General features: G+C 45.3%; 1 protein-coding gene across 3 annotated transcripts in view; it reads right to left on the bottom strand.

The window, feature by feature from the left end:
- The window catches only part of PTGER1 (prostaglandin E receptor 1), a 111,670-nt gene that overhangs the window by 11,110 nt on the left and 79,080 nt on the right, over nt 1-21,480 (bottom strand). The window contains exon 1 of one of the 3 annotated variants that reach the window (XM_033925465.1): nt 883-1,121. The exons of the other annotated variants lie outside the window; for them this stretch is intronic. The gene's annotated coding sequence lies outside the window, so the exon portion shown is untranslated. Of the gene's footprint in view, nt 1-882; nt 1,122-21,480 lie in introns of those variants that run through there. 3 annotated transcript variants of the gene reach the window in all.

Here is a 21,480-nt window from a genome sequence, read left to right as displayed (position 1 = left end):
CAAAGCTAAAAACCGTGAATAATCGACACCGCAAATACGGAGGGAGAAGCGTCTAGCTGAAATGATCAGAAGCAATTAAAGAAAGATTTCGTTTCTAAATCTTGCCTTAATTGCTTCTGATAATCCACATTTTGGATTTGTAGGCACTTGGAGGGCCGCAGAAAAAAATAGTTAGGGGTCTTTTTACTAAGGCGTGCTAGCCGAATTAGCACGGGCTAAATATTTGTGCACGCTAAACGCTAACGCGCCATAGAATCTAATGGACGCGTTAGCATTTAGTACGCGAAAAATCGACTAGCGTGCCTTAGTAGAAGGACCCCTAACTATTTTTTCTGCGGCCCTCCAAGTGCCTACAAATCCAAAATGTGGCCCTGCAAAGGCTTTGAGTTTGAGTCCACTGTGTAGCACTATGGTCAAGAACGTACAGCCGAGAATTAGGTAAGGCCGGTAGCTCAACTCCCCCCCTCCTTGGGGACAGAGCTGTGTACACCACCGGTTCTCCCCACTGGGGAGTGGACGGCAGCGGGTTACACCAGGGGGTCACCCGGATACCTCTTAGTAACAGGACAAAGAGTGACCCCCCCTTGTCTCTTCTCATCTGTTTCTGTCACCTTCACCTTCTCTCCATCCCTTCCTTTATTCTTTCCTCTCCCTTCTGTCTTCCCCTCACCTCTGTCCTGCCCTTCTGTTCTTTTCCTCGTCTCCTTTCACCTCCTCTTTACGACTCTCCGCTTTCTCCCTTCCCTGTCCTCCTCATCTTTATTTTTTCTCTGCCCCCCCCCCCTCTAGTCTTTTTCTTGTTCCTTATGAACAAATGTGTCTCTCACATTCTAACCCAGAAACTTTCCTAAATTTCATTTTTTATTTATCCTTGGTCCTTACCTTCTTTGGTTAAAGAATCCGCAATCTGGAGCCTCTCCGGATAAAAGTCCAAGGTTTAGCTTTCTCCCCGGGACGCACGTCCAGTCCCCGGAGCCATCCGGCCCCGCCTGGCTCCTGCTGTGTAAGAAATGTCCAAAGGCAGCTCTCCAAATCTTTCCCAGCCCAAAATATCCAAATCTCAGATTTTTCCTTCTGTGGGTCTCTCTGTCACTGTGCCTGTTTCTAGGTGTGTCTGTCTCTTTTTATGTCTGTGTGCATCTCTCTGTGACCGTCTCTCAGTTAGTAACACTTCTTGAGGTCTTTTCCCTCTCTGTCCTCTAGAGTAAAGACCATCTCTGGATCTCCCGCACCTCTTGTTCCGAGAGACTCCACCAGATCCCTGAAGACAGGCAGAGATGAATGGGTGGAGAAGCAGATATGTTCACTTCCCCCTGCTTACAAGGAGCCGAGCAAAGATGGGGACCCCTTTGTGCTCTCCCGTGGAGCTGGTAGCCAGAATCAGTCTCTGCCTGGTCCAGAGGTTTCTCACTTTTCCACTGAAGTGCCTGTGTCAGGGGATCAACCAGATTTCTTCGAGGCAGAAAATCAAAGTGACATTTGGGGGTTCAACCGGGAGTTGGGGTGTTTTATCTCCTGGGAGTCGGGGATGCAGGGCTGTGTGCTGCAGACACTTTCTCTGGCTGTCCTTACAAACTGCTCTCTTTTTTTTTCACATCCCCTCCCCTGTCTCCTCCTTTCATGGAGCAGGACAGATCCTCCCCTCCAGCCCTTTCCAGACAACAGGGGGCGCCTGCTTCAAGAGGCACAGGCTCTCTGTCACCCCACTGTGGAGGAGAGGGGAGAGGGAGAGAGACATAGGAGACAGGCAGGAGAAGAAGAGGTGATGGAGCAAGCAAGGTAAGAGAGGTTGAGACACAGGAGAGCACAGGAAAGAGGGAGGAAGAACTTTACAAATGGGAAGGAGAATGGAGCAAGTGAGGTCGATGGGGCGAAAGGGTTCTGGACCTGGAAGGGATTGAATTTTTGTTTCTTTGCTGGGGAGCCACAGCCCCATCCATTACACCTGCAGCTCCCTAACCTTAGCCATTATTGGAGATTATGGGTGCCCTGTTTATTTTCTTTCTGTATATTATACATCTTTAGTACTTTTCTCATTTGTAGAGGATTGCTGTGTATGGGTTAATGGTTACCTTTTTGCTTAAAACATATATATATTCCTCATTTTCAGCTGTTCAATGTAACATCCCCTATTTCAGTGGTCTCAAACTCGCGGCCCGCCAGGTCCTATTTTGAGGTAGGTTTATCATAATCACAAAAGTAAAATAAAACAGTTTCTCGATCATACTCGAGGGCAATATCTATTTGTTCATCCGACCATTAAATCTCGCCGATACAAGCGATCTTTGGATCAATTTCTCGGTTTTCAGGCAGGTAAAATGAATGTATGGTTAAGTCCCATCATTTCTCAGGCCCATTCATATATGTCTTTTAGGAAACTGCTAAAAACGGATTTGTCTAATAAATTTGTAAACTGATGTTTTAGAATCCTGATTGGTAAATAGTATATTTTAGTTGATTTTCACGCATTTTTAATCAATTGTATTTTACTCACTGATTGTCTAATTTTTATTGTATGAGAACCGCCTAGAACTGGTGGCAAGTCAAATGCGCACAAGACAAAAGTGCGCGGACAATTATACGAAGACAATTGAGCGTGAAGACAAGCGCAAGACAATTGCGTGCGTTTGACTATGAACCCCTAGAACTATGTGGTATGGCGGTATACAGAAATAAAATAATAATTATTATATGTCTCTTTAGCTATAAACAATAATATTATGATTAAGACTTAGCCAAAAGGAAAGATTTATAAACTATAAAGAGTTTTACCTCCTGCAAAATTGTCATTTCTTTAATTAGACATCAACTATTTTTTTTCTGAGGCCCTCCAAGTATCTACAAATCCAAAATGTGGCCCTGCAAAGGGTTGGAGTTGGAGACCGCTGCCCTATTTGTACCATTTCGGAATCTTATTCTTTCCATTTTTTACCTTTTTTTTAATCCTATTAATGTAGTTTACAATTTTTTTTCTCCCTAAGATTGTTGGCGGTATATAAGAATAAAGTTATTATTATTATTATTATTATTTACAAGGGGCTGCTGAAAAGTTCTCGGCCCAACCGACAAAGTTGGGGGCAGCCTCCATCGGTTCATAGACAAAACTGCCGAAGACAAAGGCGCGCGCCGACAACTGAGCGCAAAACGGAAGCGCGCGCCAAAGAAAAAGAGTATTTTTAGGGGTTCCGACGGGGGGTTTTGTTGGTGAACCCCCCCCCCCACTTTACTTAATACAGATCGCGGCGGTGTTGGGGGGGGTTTGGGGGGTTGTAACCACCCTCATTATACTGGAAACTTAACTGTTTCCCTGTTTTTTAGGGAAAAAGTGAAGTTTTCAGTAAAATGTGGGGGGTAACAACCCCCCAAACCCCCCACAACGCCCCCACAACACGGCGCGATCTGTATAAAGTAAAGTGTGGGGGGTTCCCCCCCACACCCCCATCGGAGCCCTTTAAAACAGTCATTTTCTTCGGCGTGTGCCTCTGCGTTGCACTCAGTTGTCTACGCGCACCTTTGTCCCGGCGCGCTTTTGATCTGACACCGCCTCCATCGAGGGCTACGCACTTAGTCAATCGATTTTCCGCTTTTTTCGTTCTGTCAGAAAAATATAGAACAAAAAAAAAAAAAAAGAAAGAAAGAAAATTATTGGACGAAGTGTTTAGCCCTCGATGGAGACTGCCCCAACTTTGCTGGGCGGGCCGAGAACTATTCAGCAGCCCCTCATAATGTACATATTACACAGCTGTTATGTCCCCGACTAATTTTAAATGATTTCTAATTGCTTTTATGTACATTTAAACATTATTGTTTTGGAATCATTGGACTCCTGATGCAGGCTTTGCATGCCGAAACACGGTCCGTGTCGAGTCCTGTTTCTGATTCCACTTCATATCTGTTCTTCATTAAATCTAATCTAATCTAAATCTTAGACTTTTATACCGAGTTATCTCCTAGAATTAGGGGCTCGACTTGGTTTACATCTCTGCTAGGTTTTACAATTTCCAAACTCTGAAGGAGTAAGATATGTTTTCTTTTTGCAATTTGAGATAAGATCGAGTGTCATTTGGGAAGCAATGAAAAATGTCTTTATTTCAGAAATTTGCCCTATCAAAATGTTAAAATTATGTTGTCTGATTTAATAAAATTCCTAAAAAAAAAATGAATTGACCCCAAAATATCCACAAAGAAGAAAATCCAGAGAAAACCAAAAAAACTCTGTGGAGTGACGATGTTCCTAAATGGACTTTATTTGAAAGAGTCAAAGTTCCAAAGGTCCACTGAAATCATCCATATAAAAGCCTTAAAGGACCTAGTCCGCTAGGGATACAGGACCCAACACGGTCCGCGTTTCGACAAAAAGCAGTGTCTTACTTCCGGTTCACCACACAATTGTTTCCCACGTATTCACCTTTATAGGAACCCCAGGGACCCCTGAAGAAGACTTTTTGTCGAAACGCAGACCGTGTTGGGTCCTGTATCCCTAGCGGACTAGGTCCTTTAAGGCTCTTATGTGGATGATTTACTTTTATGTGGATGGAATTATTTTAAGTGGATGATTTCAGTGTACCTTTGGAACTTTGATACTTTCAAATAAAGTCCATTTGGGAACACCGTCACTCCACAGAGTTTTTTTGGTTTTCTCTTAATATAATTCCTAGACATGACTTCTTTGCACTGAAGTTTCAAAGGTAACTGTGGAATATGAGAAATGTATTTTATCCTCCCCTCTCCCCCAGCAAAAGTCTGGAACTGACCATCAGGACCTCCCCAGTGCTTTGAAAAAACCATGACATGTGTCTGCATTTTACTGGTCTCCTCTGGTATTTTCAGCCCCTGCACTCTCTGCATTTTACTGGTCTCCTCTGGTATTTTCAGTCACTACACTCTCTTCACATTACTGAAGTTTCCTTTGGTATTTTCAGCCCCTGGACTGTCTGTATTTTATTGAAGTTTCCTCTGGTATTTTCATCCCTTGCACTTTACTAAAGTTTCCTCTGGTATTTTCAGCCCCTGCACTCTCTGCATTTTACTGGTCTCCTCTGGTATTTTCAGTCACTACACTCTCTTCACATTATTGAAGTTTCCTTTGGTATTTTCAGTCCTTGGGCTCTCTGCCTCTTACTGAAATGTCTTCTGGTATTTTCAGCCCTTGGAGCTGTCTGTATTTTATTGAAGTTTATTTTCTATCACCGGGCACCAGGGCACTGAGGGTGCCTTCATATACAGAATTATAAGGTTCAGAATACCCCCAATCGACGCCCCCTTCCATTGGCCAATCACCACTTAGCGTGGGATAGTTCGGCCAATCACTTCACTCATCTCAGGACTGTGTCTGATTCTTCTGGTCTTGAAGTTTTATGTAGCTTTGGAGCTCTTTGGAGCATGAGGAGGCTGATATGGGATGGTGAGGTTTCCTCTCCGATGATGCTTTCTTGTAAAAAGAGGATCTCAGACAAGATATTCTCATGGGATCTCTAAGGGAGTAAAGTCAGGGGGGCGGGTATTTGGAATGGGCAGACTTGGTGGGTTATAGCCCTTTTCTGCTGTCATTTTCTATGTTTCTATGATCCAAGCGCTGGACCACTCCTGAGATGTGCTTCTAAGCCTGCCTGTTTGCCTCTTCCTTTGTGTCTGTCTGTCTGACTTTGTCTCCTGTTGCCAATCCTCCTTAAGCTGAAAGGATTCTGTTGGAGATGTGCTGCAGAACGCACCCCTGGCGATGCCTGTTCTGTCTGCGCTTCAAAAGATTGTAAGTCTACAGGAGCCCGGCACAGTGCCCCACACCTGTCTCTCTGGCACGCAGCTGAATCTGCCACCTCTGGAAACAGGAAAGGTGGGCGGCTGCTTCTTTCCTCCGCAGAGAGCTCATGGGCACAGGAATGAGTAGAAAGGGGAACTGATCAGGAGAGGGAATGCATTCAGGGAGGGGAAGACTATATTCAGGCAGTCTTTGACCTTCTGCCCAAGCCCTTGTAGAGATATCCCAGTTTTTTTTATGTCTCTGTTGCAGTATATTTGCTCAGTTCATTGGTTACATTTTCTTTCTTTTTACGTATCCAGGTACTGCAGAGAGGAAGCAGGCAGGCAAGCCCAGGATGTGTTCTGTCTTCTGCACCTGACTGCTTAATCCATTCCGTCTGTGAAGCACAAAGTTCTGCAGAGAAAGAGGAAAAGGGTGCCTGTTTATCCAAACACAGACACAGTTTTAGTACCTAATAATTTATAAGGCTACGGAGGTCATTAGGAAGAGGCTGAAGCAGTCCTGGTTTCACCATCTCTCTTCTCTCCCTTCCCACGCATCTATGAAGTTGTGTTTTCAATTAGCCATTTAGTCTTCCAACCAATTTTACTTTTTCTCTCTAAGTTTATTGAAGTCATTTTTAACTTCCCTTTCCTTCTGTATCTCCCTTATATGTCTCTTTAACTTTCAAATAATTTGTAGTTCTTATCCCTCTCTTCCCTTATGTTCTTAGTTTTGTTAAGTTTGTCAATCGTCTTGTTAGACCTGTTTTTTTTTTTGTTACTCATTGTATTGTTCCCCATATTTTGTAATTTTATTATTATGTACATCGCGTAGAATTATGATTAAGCGATTAATCAAATCTCTATTAAACTTGAAACTTTATGTGTCTGGTAGCGCTTTAGAAATAATAAATAGTATATAGAAAAGTTCCTAAACTGTAGGGTTTAAAAAAAATAAATAAATAAAGATTTTATTGCATTTTTAAAGTTAACAATAAAAGCACATAAATATATTTACAAGCATATATGTATATCTATAGAGATAGTTACTTAAATATGCGTTCAAGCTGCAAACTCTACAAAAAAGGCAAAAAAAAACCCCCTCAAAAGCGGTTACAGAAATTATCAAAGGGTGCCCAAGCGTTACGAAAGTGCGCTATTTTACAAGCTTTTAAAGCGATAATACTTTTACAACTCCACCACCCGCTAAAATGAAGCTTAGTAAATGCATTAAAATACGAGAAAGCGGACCAGGTTCACTTTTCCAGGCCCAACATAGATTTGAAAAGGGTTGGGATGCAATTCTAGCGAGCTTAATTGGCGTCCAGTAAGATCTATGCGCCAAAAAAAAAAAAGTGGACTGACAAGGTGAGGCAGACCTAGTTATTAAGGTCGACCTGGGGGAAACCACTGCTTATCTCTGGGGGTAACTAACATGCAGGGCCCTGACGCGCGGAATGGCGCCTGCTAGCCGCTACCACCTCCTCGTGAGCAGGCGGTAGTTTTTCGGCTAGCGCACTTTTGTATAAGGAGCCCTGAATTTTGCAACTTTTTGGGACTCTGCCAGGTACTTGTGACCTGGATTGGAAACAAGATTCTGGGGCTAGATGGACCTAGTAAGGCAGCTCTTAATGTCCTTAGACGTCTCTTCCTCCATTCCCTCGCTGCCACAATCTGGACAGTTTTTAACCTCTCAATAAAAAGACGGCTTTTACAACCCTGGCATATGTGAAATCTCGTAAATCAAGGGAAGCTTGTCATCTCTCTTAGCATAATAAACAGGGCAGCTTCGACCTAAACCCCCTCCGGCGTGGTCTTATCTCTATTAATTGCGGGACTTTTAAATTCCAGTGTCCGCTGGCTATCGTGACCCTCATTTCTGGGATGTAACGAAGCAGCTGATCCCATCATGATGAAAAGGGTCTCACAGACAGGCCGGCGCACATCTCTCAGGCCAGTCAGACCTTGCTATTGGCTAGAACTGGTCTGAACTGGCTATTTCCATGCTCTGGCGATAACCTAGGGTGCTGTGTAGTCATGAATCCCGTATATGTTCTGGAGGCCATGGAGGGGGGGGGGGAAGGAGACTGCTCTGGGAACACAAAAAATGGACCTCAGCCCATCAGGGCAATCTCTGTCAGGGGTTCAGAGAGGCAAAGACAGCGCAGACAGTGTGACCCAGTGTTGTGGAAAGGAGACCCTCTCTCTTAAGTCTGCAGTCCCGTGGGCTGTGAAGAGACCCCCGACCGGTAGCATCCACTGTCCACATCCACTGTCATTTCCATGAAAAAAATATGGCTCCTGGATTTACTGCTCTCTTGTCGTGATTTCATGTTCCAGAACTTTCTTTCCCCTCAGAAACTCATTCCCTCAAGTGTTTGACTGTCTCTTATCAGTATTTCCACTGCCTATCCTTTCCTCTAAGTTTATATTTAATGGTTCATATATTATATTTAGGCCCTCTAAATCTTGTCTTGGATTGGATTGAGGTCTTTATGGGGCTTTTATTTGGGATATTCTCTGGGGTGGTTGAAGCGTGGCCATTCCTTTCTTGCGATTGGTTATTTTAATGTTGTAAACTGCTGAAATTTGCTGTCAAGTGACATAGCCATATATTAAGTAAATGTTTATGTTTAAGATTTGATCTACCACTCCTGCATTTTACTGACCTAAGCGGTTTACAGTGTATCAAACTAAAATGAAATTAGGTACTTGAGAAAAACGACCCTATCTGTCCCAAAGGCTCACAACCTAACTAAAGTATCTGATAAGCTATTAATCTAATCTCGTATTTCTGAGTGTCGCTATACCTAAACAGGTTCAAGGCGACTTACAATATAAGGAATTACAGAATGTATATGCTACATTACAGCTGTTTTATGAATGGCGTAATGGGGAAGAGAGAATAGAGGTTCTATGATTGCATTTAGTAGACTATGGCATTTTGTATTTTGAGTTAGTTGACTATGGCGTGTATGCTTTCAAAGAAGAGAGTTTTTAATTTTTTTCCGGATCTGTTGTTGAGTGTTTCCATCCTGATATCGGTCGGGAGATTGTTCCAGGTCTTGGTGCCAAGGTAAATGAAGAGCGAGTCGAATGTGCGTTTGGGAGATGGAAGGAGTAGTTGAAGTGATTCTAGTTTCCTGGTTGACGTTGACCAGGATTTGACGAATCAACCTTTGCAGCCAATCTGCCCCGTTTTGGTCACCTTTCTCTTGATCACCTCTATGCTTACAGAACTGGACTCAGTCCGCCATATGAAATCTCACTGGTGCCCACTACAGACGCATTATCACCTCTCTTTCTTGCACTGGTTACGGCTCTCCCATGGCCAATGCTACCATCGAGTGACAAGTGTTTTTCACACATAGCTCTGTATCCCTTTGCATCTCCAAAGCGCCATTCCTGGTCCCCCCTCCCCCCTCCGCATCACTCTTGCTCTACCTATTCTCTTGTCATGCTGTTTCAGTCAGTGGCGTGCCGTGAGGGCTTTCAGGGGATTGAGTGAATCCCTAGCTCTTCAGCCCGGCTGTTTTATTTTTTTAAAAAAAATTTTGTTTGATGAGGTTTGATTCGTAAAGTAGGCAGCCTGCTCAACCAGTCAAACTACATCAAACAAAATGTAACCCCCCCCCAAAAAAAAAAAAAAAAGCAAAGCTCTTGGGCTGGGGATTCTCTGAACCCTTTGAAGACCCCGACAGTACTGATCTGAATTTGATTGGCTGAGCAGCTTTTGCCTGTTTCCTGCTTGGCCATTTAAATTCAGAGCAGTGCCCTCAGGGCCTTTAGGGGGTGGGGCAAATCCCCTGAAGACCCTGCCCACACTCCACTAGTGCAAGTCCAAAAATCCAGATGCCGGAAATCTGGATCACCAGACTCGCCAACCCAAATCTTTTTTCTCTAAATGTTAGTTCATCTCTCTCTCTCTTTGGCTTCCTTCCCCCATCCACCGTCTCTGTCTCCCTGCCTCCCTCCCACTTACCTTCATGTTATTTATTTATTTTCAAAATTTCTATACCGTTGTTTTCCAAAACGGTTTACAAGGAGTTACGCGCATAAAATATTAAGAGTCTATACAAGATAAAAATTAAAACAGGCAAATTCAGTCTTTGATAAAATCAATTGCTCAAAGAAATGCATCTCTAAATAGTTGAGTCTTGAACAGTTTCCTAAATGAATTCCTCTCTCCACGTTTTCGAATCTGGTCAACAAGGCCATTCCATAGCTTGACTCCTGCACATGTGAAAGTCAAGGCATTTGTTTCCACATATTTAGGATTAGCCCTTGTTTTCAGCATTTTTGGAACGCAGGGATCTTTGTGGTTGATAACGAGACATCATATTCTTAAAAATTTCAGGCATCGTACCATATAGAAATTGATGACATAACATAATTGCTTTGTATTGAATTCGAAACACAACGGGCAACCAATGCAATTGTCGAAGATATGGAGTCATATGCTCATATCTTGATGTTCCAGTTATCAATTTCCAATGTTGCTGCTGTCCTCGGCTTCCTAAGTACAGATGTATAGACACTGACATAGAAAAATGAAGGCAGACTAAGACCATATGGCCTCTCTAGTCTAACCCCTTCTCTCCCTTAGAAGTCCAACATACTTGTCCCAAGCTGTCTTGAATTCAGATGCACTTTTTGTCTTTAGCACCTCCTCTGGGAGGCCATTCCAAGCATTCACCACCCTTTCTGTGAAAAAGTATTTTCTGAGGTTACTTCTGAGTTTATCCCTTTTCACCTTCATCTTATGCCCTCTCATTGCAGAGCTTCCTTTCATATGAAAGAGACTTGACTCATGTGCATTTACATCACGTAGGTATTAAACCTCTCTATCATATCTCCTTCTCCTGCCTTTCCTCCAAAGTATACAGATTGAGATTTTTAAGTCTGTCCCCATATACCACACACCATTTTAGTAGTCTTCCTCTGGACCAACTCCATCCTTTTTATATCTTTTTGAAGGTGCGGCCTCCAGAATTGTACACAATATTCTAAATGAGGTCTCACCAGAGTCTTATACAGAGGCATCAATACCTTTTTTTTCCTACTGGCCATACCTCTCCCTATGCAACCCAGCATCCTTCTAGCGTTCGCCGTCACCTTTTCAACCTGTTTGGCCACCTTACGATCATCACATACAATCCCACCCAAGTCCCGCTCTTCCGTCGTGCACATAAGTTCTTCACCCCCTAAATTGTACCATTCCCTCGGGTTTTTGCAGCCCAAATTCATGACCTTGCATTTCTTAGCATTAAATTTTAGCTGCCAAATTTCAGACCATTCTTCAAGCTTCACCAGGTCCCTTCCTTGTGTTATCCACTCCATCAGGGGTTTCCACTCTATTGCTGAGTACCTGACAGCCCTTCAGTAATATCGCTTACAAAAATCCCACAAAAGCACAGGGACTGAAAATACCAGAGGAGACTCGGGCAAAATGCAGAGAGGGTAGGGGGTGAAAGCACTAGTGTCTGAAGTGGAAGCCAATTGAAATGATGCCTTTCCTCCTTCAGAGATCCTGGAAGATTTACAGCGTGTGTATAGGGAGGGAAGGACATCTTTCCAGCTGCTGAGTCACTGGGAGCTTTTACTGGGTTGATGTGGCCTCTAAGCCCTCCCCAGAACAGGTTCTGGCTCCAAGCCCTCCTGCTAGCTGGAACTGCTGTATTTTGCTGGAGTCTCGTCTAGTATTTTCAGTCTCTGCAGTGGGGGGCAGGGGAGAGTGATCTGCCCCAGGTGCCGTCTTGGTGAAGGCACAGGCACCCAACCCCCCATTCCTTCCATGCACTGGCGTAACAGTAGCTCGGGGGTTGCTACTCGTGCAAGGAACTTTTCGAGAACTGTTCAGATGGAGAGTCCGTCTTATCTTACATGGATCTTGGGGAGGGTTGGTGGAATTCTTCAACTTGCTTGAGGTGTCTGTGATATAAGCATTCAAGATCCACATCTGTACAGCAATGTGAACAATACTATTGCCTGGTATCCCTTGATCTTAGTGGGAAGACTCACACCTCCCTCTTTATGGGCAATGACAGGGTCAACCAAAGGAAGTTCTTGCCTTGGCAATATGTTATATAATCTCATTGGCATTCAGTTTGGTGAAAAGTATAGACTTGATGCAGGTCTAATTACATAGAAACATAGAAAAAAGCAGCAGAAAAGGGCTATAGCCCACCAAGTCTGCCCATTCCAAGTATCCCCTCCCCTGAATTTACTCCCTTAAAGATCCCACGTGAGTATCCCATTTTCTCTTAAAATTGAAGTCGGCTGGTCCATGACCTCCTTTTTTGAGGGCTAAGAGTGAGTCTGAAGCATCTTATTCCCTAGATTAACTATTCTGAGTATCCACCAGCTACCATATGGCTTCAGAAAAAGGAGGATGGATTGAGACATCCAGGTTTTGCTTCCATAGAAAGCCAAATGTCTCAATCCATCCTCCTTTTTCTGGAGCCCTATGGTAACCTTAGCCATAGTCATTCGGTCCCCAACCAATGATTCTACCAGGTTAAAGGTAGTATGTAGACAACCAAGGTTTATCAGTCCTTCATCTGATCATGACTGGATATAACACCCTGATTCATGTTTTGGAAGTAATCCAAGAACATTATGGAAAAGAATTGTTGGTTCATTTTCCAGCCTGGTTTTATACCATTGAGAAGGGAGAAGACGATGGCTCCACTCGGCATTTGGTTCTTCTGTGTGCTACATTGTCAATGAATGGTTATTGATAACATGCACACAGAAAAACATGTGAGAACGCCAGCAATGGTGGCTTCATCTGCTCCCAGAATCAGGGAGAGTTTGGGAAGGCCGTTGGAGAAGGGAACGGCTGAATGCATTTTAATCAAGGCTTGATAAGCCACAGTTGATTCTGCCTAATGGCACAGTGCCTGATTTGTTGAAAGTTGGCATGTGGCTTGCAGACCTCTTGGGTGACTGACATGTCACGGTGGAGGCGATATTCAGGGGTGATGACAGCTTCTAAAGACAGTAGGAAGACAACAAAGTCTTATGATTTTAATTTTCTCTGTTTTCTCTTCTCTCTCTCCAGATGGATGCTCCATTGTGCCAAGGTCTTACATAAGCATAGATTCATTTCTGTCCGCCTCTAACACCAGCTCTCGAGCGAGACAGGGCGAGAGGCAAGCGATGGATGGGAGAGAGAAGGGAGGGAAGACGACTTTGTGACTGCAGGTGCGGGAGCTTGCCAGCACTCATGCCCTCATTGGGTTGCCTCTGCGAGACAGGAAACAACATGCAGAGATTTCCAAGAGGTGTACACCAACTCTTATGTAACTATTTATGTAACACTTTGAAGAGGGAATCCCTGCAAGTAAAATTAGCAGCAGAAATCAAACCCTGGTAACCACTTTTCCTCCCTTAACCATTTCTAGGCTGCCAGCTGTCCCAGCAGGGGGTGCTGTATAAAAAGGTGGAGAGCTATGTGACCAGATCTTGCAGTTCCTGCAATCTTAGGGTCTTCCAGAAGGGGGCACTGGCTGTCTGGAAGCTTAACTCCAAGCCTTTCCTAGCGGGTAGGTACTAGAGGGAAAGTTGGGTGCTCAGCCTTGCTTAACATGCAAAGATGTGCGCAGCATTTATAGAATATGGTCAGCACACTTCTAATTGAGTGGCTTAATGATATACTAATTGGTGCAGTTAGGTGCAAAATGACCTTAGTGGGTATTCTATAAACTGGGCACACAATTTCCATAAGGGAGGGGGTGTTGGCTTGGGTGGATCAGGGACAGGGTTGTGTCTCTGAGTTATGTGTATAGGTTATAGAATATTATTAGTTAGATGTCTGCCTGCCTGCAGCCTCTGCCAGCATGGGGTACCATGGGGAATGGCGCAGGATGCTGGGGGTCGGGGAGCTGAACTCCTGCAGTCCCAGCATCTCCCAGCAGGTGCAGGAGGGCTGGGAGTGGGAGCCAGGGTGCTCACAATGCCTACAGCCCCAGCCGCTCCCAGCAGGGAACAAAGTGCCAATGCTGGGTGGGGGGGGGGGGGAGGGGGAGGATGATTTAGTATCTTAAATTGACTGTTCTATTTATAAAAAAAATATTTATTACATACTTTGCAGGCAAAGACATGCGTGTGAGAATGAGAGGCAGAACTTTGCCAGCTGGCTCTTTCGCTGAATTCCAGAGCGCATCCAGAGGCTTCCAGATGTTCAGAGTCAGTCAGTGGTCCCAAGATATTTGTACTGGACAAGGAGATCCCACATATTTAAGGTGACTTGGATGTGAAATTGTTTTATCCATAGTCTTGGTAATTTTCTTCACTTCTTAAAAACCCCATTCCCCTGCCCCTTAATCCACCTGCACACACCTCTAGGCCTTAAAAATACCCTCCTGTTTAGAACTAATCCTCAGATCCCTCCCAATCTCCTTGACACACCCTACACCCCTATATCTCTTCGACCCCTTTCGGTTCCTTCATGCCCTTGAACTCTGAAATCTCTCCAAGCCATTGCACATCTGAACTTTAAAACCTTTACCAATGTCTACCTCCTTACACATCCAAAACCTCACTCACAATCCTGGACCTCAAAATCTCTGTCCTCTTGCCAACATTTCTGATAACCCCCTCCCTCCCCCCAAAAAAATCCCTAGTCTTTTCATAGCATCACTCATCCAAGGTCATAAGCACATAAGCATTGCCTCTGCTGGGTCAGACCAGAGATCCATCATGTCCAGCAGTCCGCCCACGCAATGGCCCATCAGGTCCAGGACCTGTATAGTATTTTTCTATCCATACCCTTCTATCCCTTTAGGTCCATCCAGCCTTCATCCCACCTCCACTCCCAACTCTCTTAACTCAGATCTTCTTCCACTTTCAGCCCCACTTCACAGCTCCAGACCCAAAGGAGATCCTTCGGAGGATTATGGGATATTTATTTTATTTTTTTCTCTTAAGGTCATTGCTTCCCCCTCCACCCCCCATCATCCCTTCCTTCAACATTTGTCAAGACAAAGTCCAGGAACAAGGGTAAATCTTTGCTGCTCAGCCAGGCCTCTGGCATTAAGCCTCTGGCATTATCTGATGGAGACACTGTCTGATTTAAAATCCATTTCCCTTGCTTTTTTACTTTTTAAATTATGTCCTTGTGTCAGCCAGGAAAGCAGACAGAGAGAGAGCACACCAGTGCCTCAGTTTAAATGCAAACACACACACTCTCTCTCTCTCTCTCAAGCTCCAGGTCTTCAGAATTACTCCCCTGGGGCATCTGTGGAACTTGTGGTCTCCTGTTTCCTATAGAGCTTGGGACTACAAAAAAACACCTTTCGAGAGGAGGAGATAGTAGATGCTGCAGATGGGCAGACTGGATGGACCCTTTGGCCTTTATCTGCCGTCTTGTTTCTATAACCATAAAGCTCTATGACCTCACAATGCAGGTGTAAAGAGCCTTAGCCAATAGGAAGAGGAGATGCAAATGTTAAGAGCCTTAGCCAATAGGGAGAGAAGATGCAAATGTTAAGAGCCTTAGCCAATAGGGAGAGGAGGAGACAGTGGATGTTGCAGGTGGGTAGACTGGATGGGCCATTTGGCCTTTATCTGTCATCATAGTTCTATGTTTCTATAATCATAAAGCTCTATGACCTCACAATGCAGGTGTAAAGAGCCTTAGCCTATAGGGAGAGAAGATGCAAATGTTAAGAGCCTTAGCCAATAGGGAGAGGAGGAGATAGTGGATGTTGCAGATGGGTAGACTTAATTTACAAGGCATAGAAACATGTTAAATTTACTCATTTTCAGTTAAGAAACTTCTTACACATGGCGGGCATCAACGCTGATCCAGCGAGCAAGTCTAAACAGATGCTCCGCCCATCGCACATCATAAAGACAGGGAATGAATGTGATAGGCTAAACCAGGCTCTCCCTCAAAGAATTGGAATTATACATCTCAAGTTAAAGACATCCAGTCTAATTCTGCATTAAGTCTGTTAGGCTCCAGAGCGTGGAGAAAAATCCACCTCTGTTCTTTATAGTTAATCAAGAACTCGATATCGCCACCCTCCCACCCTACTACAATCTCTTCCAGGATCCTCCATTTTAATTCCATGGGATGATGTTGATCTGCTTCCCAATGGGAAAGGGAATGTCTGCCATATCAGTACTGCCTCATCCATAAGAAATCAGGGACCTTCTCACATGGATGGAGAAAGGAGAGGGGAGAGCAGTGGGAAAGAAGGCGCCTTCTGTAAGGAAACAGATCAAACCTCTGTAAGGGTAGGGAGATGACTGCTGAGAACATGTCTGGCAGAAGATCATTAGCATCTTTTGGATTTTCTCCAGTTTTTTCTGAAAGGGATGGCAGCAAAAGGCCCAAAGGCTTTTAGTAAGCTTTAGCCGCTGCTGGCATATCAACTCCATGCCAGTTCCAGATCAAATAACTTTGGTTCCCTTGTTAGCATAGGCGGAAGTGGGGGGAGAATGATCTCCAAGACCTACCAGTAAAGGAACACATACGCTTAGCACAGCATGCTGGATCGATGTGCCAAGGACTTTCCTTGCACATGCGGTAGACTTGTAGGGGCTCAAAAGGTCACCTAAAGTGAGGTGTGTAAAAAGTGTGCACCTAAGGCCGCTATTGGGCGGCGGCTGGCTGAAGAGTAGGAGCAGGAGGACTTTCCTCCTGCTCCCAAAGATTTTGGCAGTGCATAGGAGCAGGAGGAGGGTCCGGGCACCTCTCCTGCCCCCGAAGATGTTGGGGGAGCCATGTCCAAGGAGCAGGAGGGACTGGGTACCCCTCGACTGGGCACCCCTCCTGCTCCCAACTATTTTACAGGTACCGGGTGGGTGGGCCGACCAGGGGTGGGCCGGGGGGTGGTTGGCCTAGGAGCAGGAGGGACTGAGCACCCCTCCTGCTCACAACTTTAATGTGGTTGGGCTGTTCAGATGTGGGTGGGCCATGCCCTGTCAGGCCGTGCGGGGTGGGGGATTGGTGGCAGGAGGGAGTTGGCATCCCTCCTGCCATATTCATGCAGGCGGGGAGGGCAGTGGCAGGAGGGTGCGGTTATCCCTCTTGCTATATGTGGGTCGCTGGGGGGGACCCTCGCGTTTGTCGGGAGGGGGGCTCTCGGTCTTTTTTTTGACAGGTCTGCCTGTCTTTTCATTTTTTTTATGGGGCAGATATTTTGCGTGTGTAACACACCCAAAATATCTATGCCATGGAAAAAAATAATAAAAAAGACAGGCAGGCCTGTCAAAATACCTGCAGTTGGGTTTGTCAGTAGTAAAACCCGACTCAAAATAGCCAAGCAATTGTTAGTGAATCAATTGCTTGGCTATTTTGCATGGGACGATCAGGATCGGATCGCTACAGGCGTTAGTGAATAGTGTAGGAGGGAAATCTGATCGTAAAGGGCTCGCAAACCGATCGGTACACGATTGGCTTGCTTAGTGAATCTAGCCCTTAGATACTTAGCGGAGTTACGGCTGCAAATGCAAATTAGCACCAATTGAAGCCAATTATTGATAACGTCAATTAGCACCTATTTTAACAATTAAGTTACGCTTGCAACTGACTCTGTTCTTTAATTTGTTTGCACGGTTTGGTGTTCTAAGTGCAAAAACGGGCGCCCAGGATTATCGAATTAGGAGGTAGGTGCGTATGTACAACAGAATTCATGGCTCATCTGTGTGAGAGAACAGGTTAGTAAATGAAGAGATGACGCTCATCTCACTTCCTTTTGTAGAGGCTCCACATACTCCATCGACAATTAAACTTTAGGCCTACACTACGGACCTTTCCCATTGGAACCTGTTTTATGCAACCTACCTCTGCACCGATTAAATACTGATCAATTCCTCTCCATTCAAAGGACTGTATCTTTTCTTCAGTGTGCAATGCACCAATTTGTATATTTATAATTTCCAAATGTAAGTCGCCTTGAATCCGCTTTGGGCATAGTGTGACTCAAAAATTCCAGATTAGGTTAGAAATAGTAGCAGGTGAAGGCTAACTGATCCATCTAGTCTAGACTCTTTCTCTCTGGCTCCCCACCACCTTGGGTAGATAGATAGGCAGCTAAATTCGCTTGGTGTAAGCTATTACCAGCTCCCCATATCCTCCACGCTGGTTCCTGTAGTATTCTTTTGGTCCTTTACTCCCTTCATAAGTGCTCAGGGCCTTCAGTTTCCCTTGTGAAGTCTACTTAAAGCTCCCGAACTGAACAAATCGAGGTGTTGAACTTAGGCCCACGGACGACCTCAGACAATCCGATGCAGAGCTCAGCCACACCCCTCTGCTTCTTTCGAGGGAAAGACTAAACATGGCCCTCTCTGTCCTCCGAGAGGGCTATGACGCCACTTCTGGGAAAGATCGAGTCTGAAAGGGCTTCTGCACACCCTCTTCTGGCAATAGGCTGCCCAGGAATATACCACTTTATGTTTAACAAAAAAAACATGTTTACACTTTAATAAGGCAAAGGCTCTTACATCCAGGTCCCCAGGGATAGGCTGAGCAACCATCTGCATTAGCTTTGCTGCACTTAGAGTACTCTATACTTAGTATAATTGCTTTTTATTTTGCAACAGGACATGAACTAATTGATGGGGGAGGATTATAATGTGAGCAGAGAAGTTCACCAAAACAGGAGATGGATATTAGTGTGGTGGAAGTAAGGACAAGGTTCTCCCAATTGACATCACGATAGGGTCTACAATGAGGCTTCCAGGGGCAATACATGTACCTTGTGGTGTTGGACATTCACTTCACCCAAGGTATTACAGGACCTCCTATCACCAGGGGGGTCTCTGTTCCAGCATCAATCTAACGGTGTCATCAGGGCTGTGGAGTCGGAGCCGGAGTTGGAGTCGAGGAGTCGGAGTCGGAGGAAATTTCGGGTACCTGGAGTCGGAGTCAGAAGTACAAAAAACTGAGGAGTCAGAGTCGGAACATTTATCTACCGACTCCATTTTTGAACTTGGCATACCAATCACGAGCGATTCTTTCAGCTATAGCACCCACTATATACACAGCACAAATGTTGCGAGCAGCTTCTGTGGCCTTAGAACCTTGATTAAAAGCAAAAATAAGGCGGTGTTGAAAATGCTTATTTCTCTCAACTTGACATTCCATTTTAACGATCTGAAAATTAACCAGTGCTATGGAGTCGGAGTCGGAGGAAATTTCGGGTACCTGGAGTCGGAGTCGGAGTCAGAAGTACAAAAAACTGAGGAGTCAGAGTCGGAGTCGGAACATTTATCTACCGACTCCACAGCCCTGGGTGTCATAGTTGTGAATTTGGGGTTGACACATAAGAACATAAGATTTGCCGCTGCTGGGTCAGGCCAGTGGTCCATCGTGCCCAGCAGTCCGCTCACACGGAGGCCCTTAGGTCAAAGACCAGTGCCCTATTTGAGTCTAGCCTTACCTGCATATGTTCTGTTCCAGCAGGAACTTATCCAACCTTTTCTTGAATCCCTGAAGGGTGCTTTACTAAAGTAACCTTGGATGGTTGTGATATTTGGCTCTTTGGTTGTGCCTATGGTGTTGATTTGATTGGTGAGCAAAGCAAGATGGTGTACGGACTAAAGCAGATATAGGAAAGAAGACATAAAAGGCTCTACCTGGGACAGAAACAGGGGGACTACATACAGTTATCCACAGACGTAATTAATCAAAGAACCAGGAGAGCACTCATGAAGTCGCACCAGCTCCGGCTTTGTCGCCAAATGCCTCCAAAAATAGATGGGTCTTCAAGCTGTCCAAAATTATGGGTAAGACGGCTCCAAATGAATAGTGACAGGAATCGCGTTCCAAAAGGGAGGGTAAGGTGCAGTAAAATGCACAGTGCTTGTTTGAATCAAGTCTTGCATGCCGGGTTGCTGGGAAGAGCATCTGACACAACAAAGTTGTAGCTTTGGTTGCAATTATCACCGTGACACGAGTTCTGGTAGGAACTCAAGCGATTCTGAAGACTGTCCTACTGGTTTTGGCCCTGGCACCATGGCAACATAGGCTGACGTGTTTGGTAGACCTGTGATCCCATAGGTTTGGTGTTCTGCATGGCTGTAGCTTTCCTTGTGAAGGTGGTTCTGATGTTATATCTCTAAAGATAGTCCAAAAACATGAAAGAAACACCTTCACAGGAATATCAGAGCAAAAAGAACGGTGAAGGAGGCCAACGGTGCTGGAGATATTTATTATTGTTTCAAGGTGACCATTCCCCCCATCCCCACTTGCAGGTCCAGCATCCATGTCCCCTCACCCCACCCACCACCTCTCTCGCTTGCATCCTGAATCCCTTCCGTACTCTCCATGGTCTAGTATCTCTCTCTCTCCATCTCTCTATGGTCAAGCATCTCTTCCTTCGCACACACACCCCTTTCTGGCCTGGGTTTTCTTTTCACCCCTTTCCATTTTACTTATGGGTCCAGCATCCATGTCCCCTCCCCTATCCTCCTCCCTCTGCAGGTCTAGCATCCATGCTCCTCCTCTCCCCCTTCCCCCACTTGCAGTCTAGCATCAAGGTCCCCCCACTCTCTCCTTCCCCCCAAAGGCCTAGCATCCATTTTCCATCTTTTCCTCCTCCTCAAATTGTGATCTAGCATCCATATCCCTGTCCCCATTCCCTCCTCCTTCCTACACGTGGGTCTAGCCTCTCTTCCTCCGACCGACCCTTCCCCCCTCCGAGATCAGACATACCTGTGAGCCTCTCAGAACAGCCGACAGAGGCAACGCTTGGCCTTCCCTCTGCTGCTGCATCATCTATCTCCAGGAAGTGATGCAGCAGAGGGAGGGCCCTGGCAGGGCTGGCTGCAAGCACCCAATTACAGCACCTTGCTCTACCGGTCGGCTGTTGCCACTGCTCTGAGGGTCCGCAGGTATGTCTAATCTCACAGGGGGTGGGGGTCGATTGGAGGGAGAGAGGCCAGACCCATGCGGGGGAGAAGGAGGGGATGGGGACAGGGACAGAATGGAAGGTTTGTGCAGAATTCTACACAAAGTGTGTACAGAATTTTGCGCTGCACCGTTGCGCAGAGTTCTGCCAGGAGTAATATACCTTGAGCAAACAGCCATCAAAGCTGTTGGGGGGTGTGTGTGTATGTGTGTGTTTTTTTGTGTTACGGATTTGTGAGGCTAATAAGTTTGGGAGAGGGGCGCAGTTTGGGGGTGTGGGGACAAAGACTCAGATGATGCCTTAATATAAAAATTTTCAGCTTCCACATGCTGAGGAAAGTAAGATCCTACTTTCACCAAAAACATTTCGCAGTCCTTGTACAATCCATCATCCTCTCCAAACTCGACTATTGCAACGCCATTTACCTATGCCTAACAAAAAAAAGTCTTCATAGACTTCAGCTTATCCAAAATACCGCAGCCAAGCTGATTTTTGCAAAACGCAAATTCGACCACGTCTCCCCACTACTTACCAATCTTCACTGGCTCCCAGGGCTTTCCAGAATTCATTTCAAATGCTCTTGTTTGGCCTTCAAGATCATTCACGGCATCCTTCCGCCCCTAATCCCCCTATCCTTTAACGCCTCGAGACCTGCTACCACCAGACTCGCCCACAGACATAAACTATCCTTCCCCTCTCTACATGGTATTGTCCACGCAGGCAAACTGCGAAAATCCCTCCTCTCCAAAATCACGGACCTTTGGAACCATCTCACTATCCCGCTGCAGAACCTGGACTCCCTCCAATTATTCAGCAAACAACTGAAAACCTTTTCTAACACATAATCACTCTTTCCAACATACAATCACCTCTT

This window comes from Geotrypetes seraphini, chromosome 16 (assembly GCF_902459505.1).
Source record: "Geotrypetes seraphini chromosome 16, aGeoSer1.1, whole genome shotgun sequence".
Taxonomy (NCBI): domain Eukaryota; kingdom Metazoa; phylum Chordata; class Amphibia; order Gymnophiona; family Dermophiidae; genus Geotrypetes; species Geotrypetes seraphini.
The sequence above is the reverse complement of the archived record's forward strand: the minus strand, read 5'-3'. Positions and strand labels throughout refer to the sequence as shown.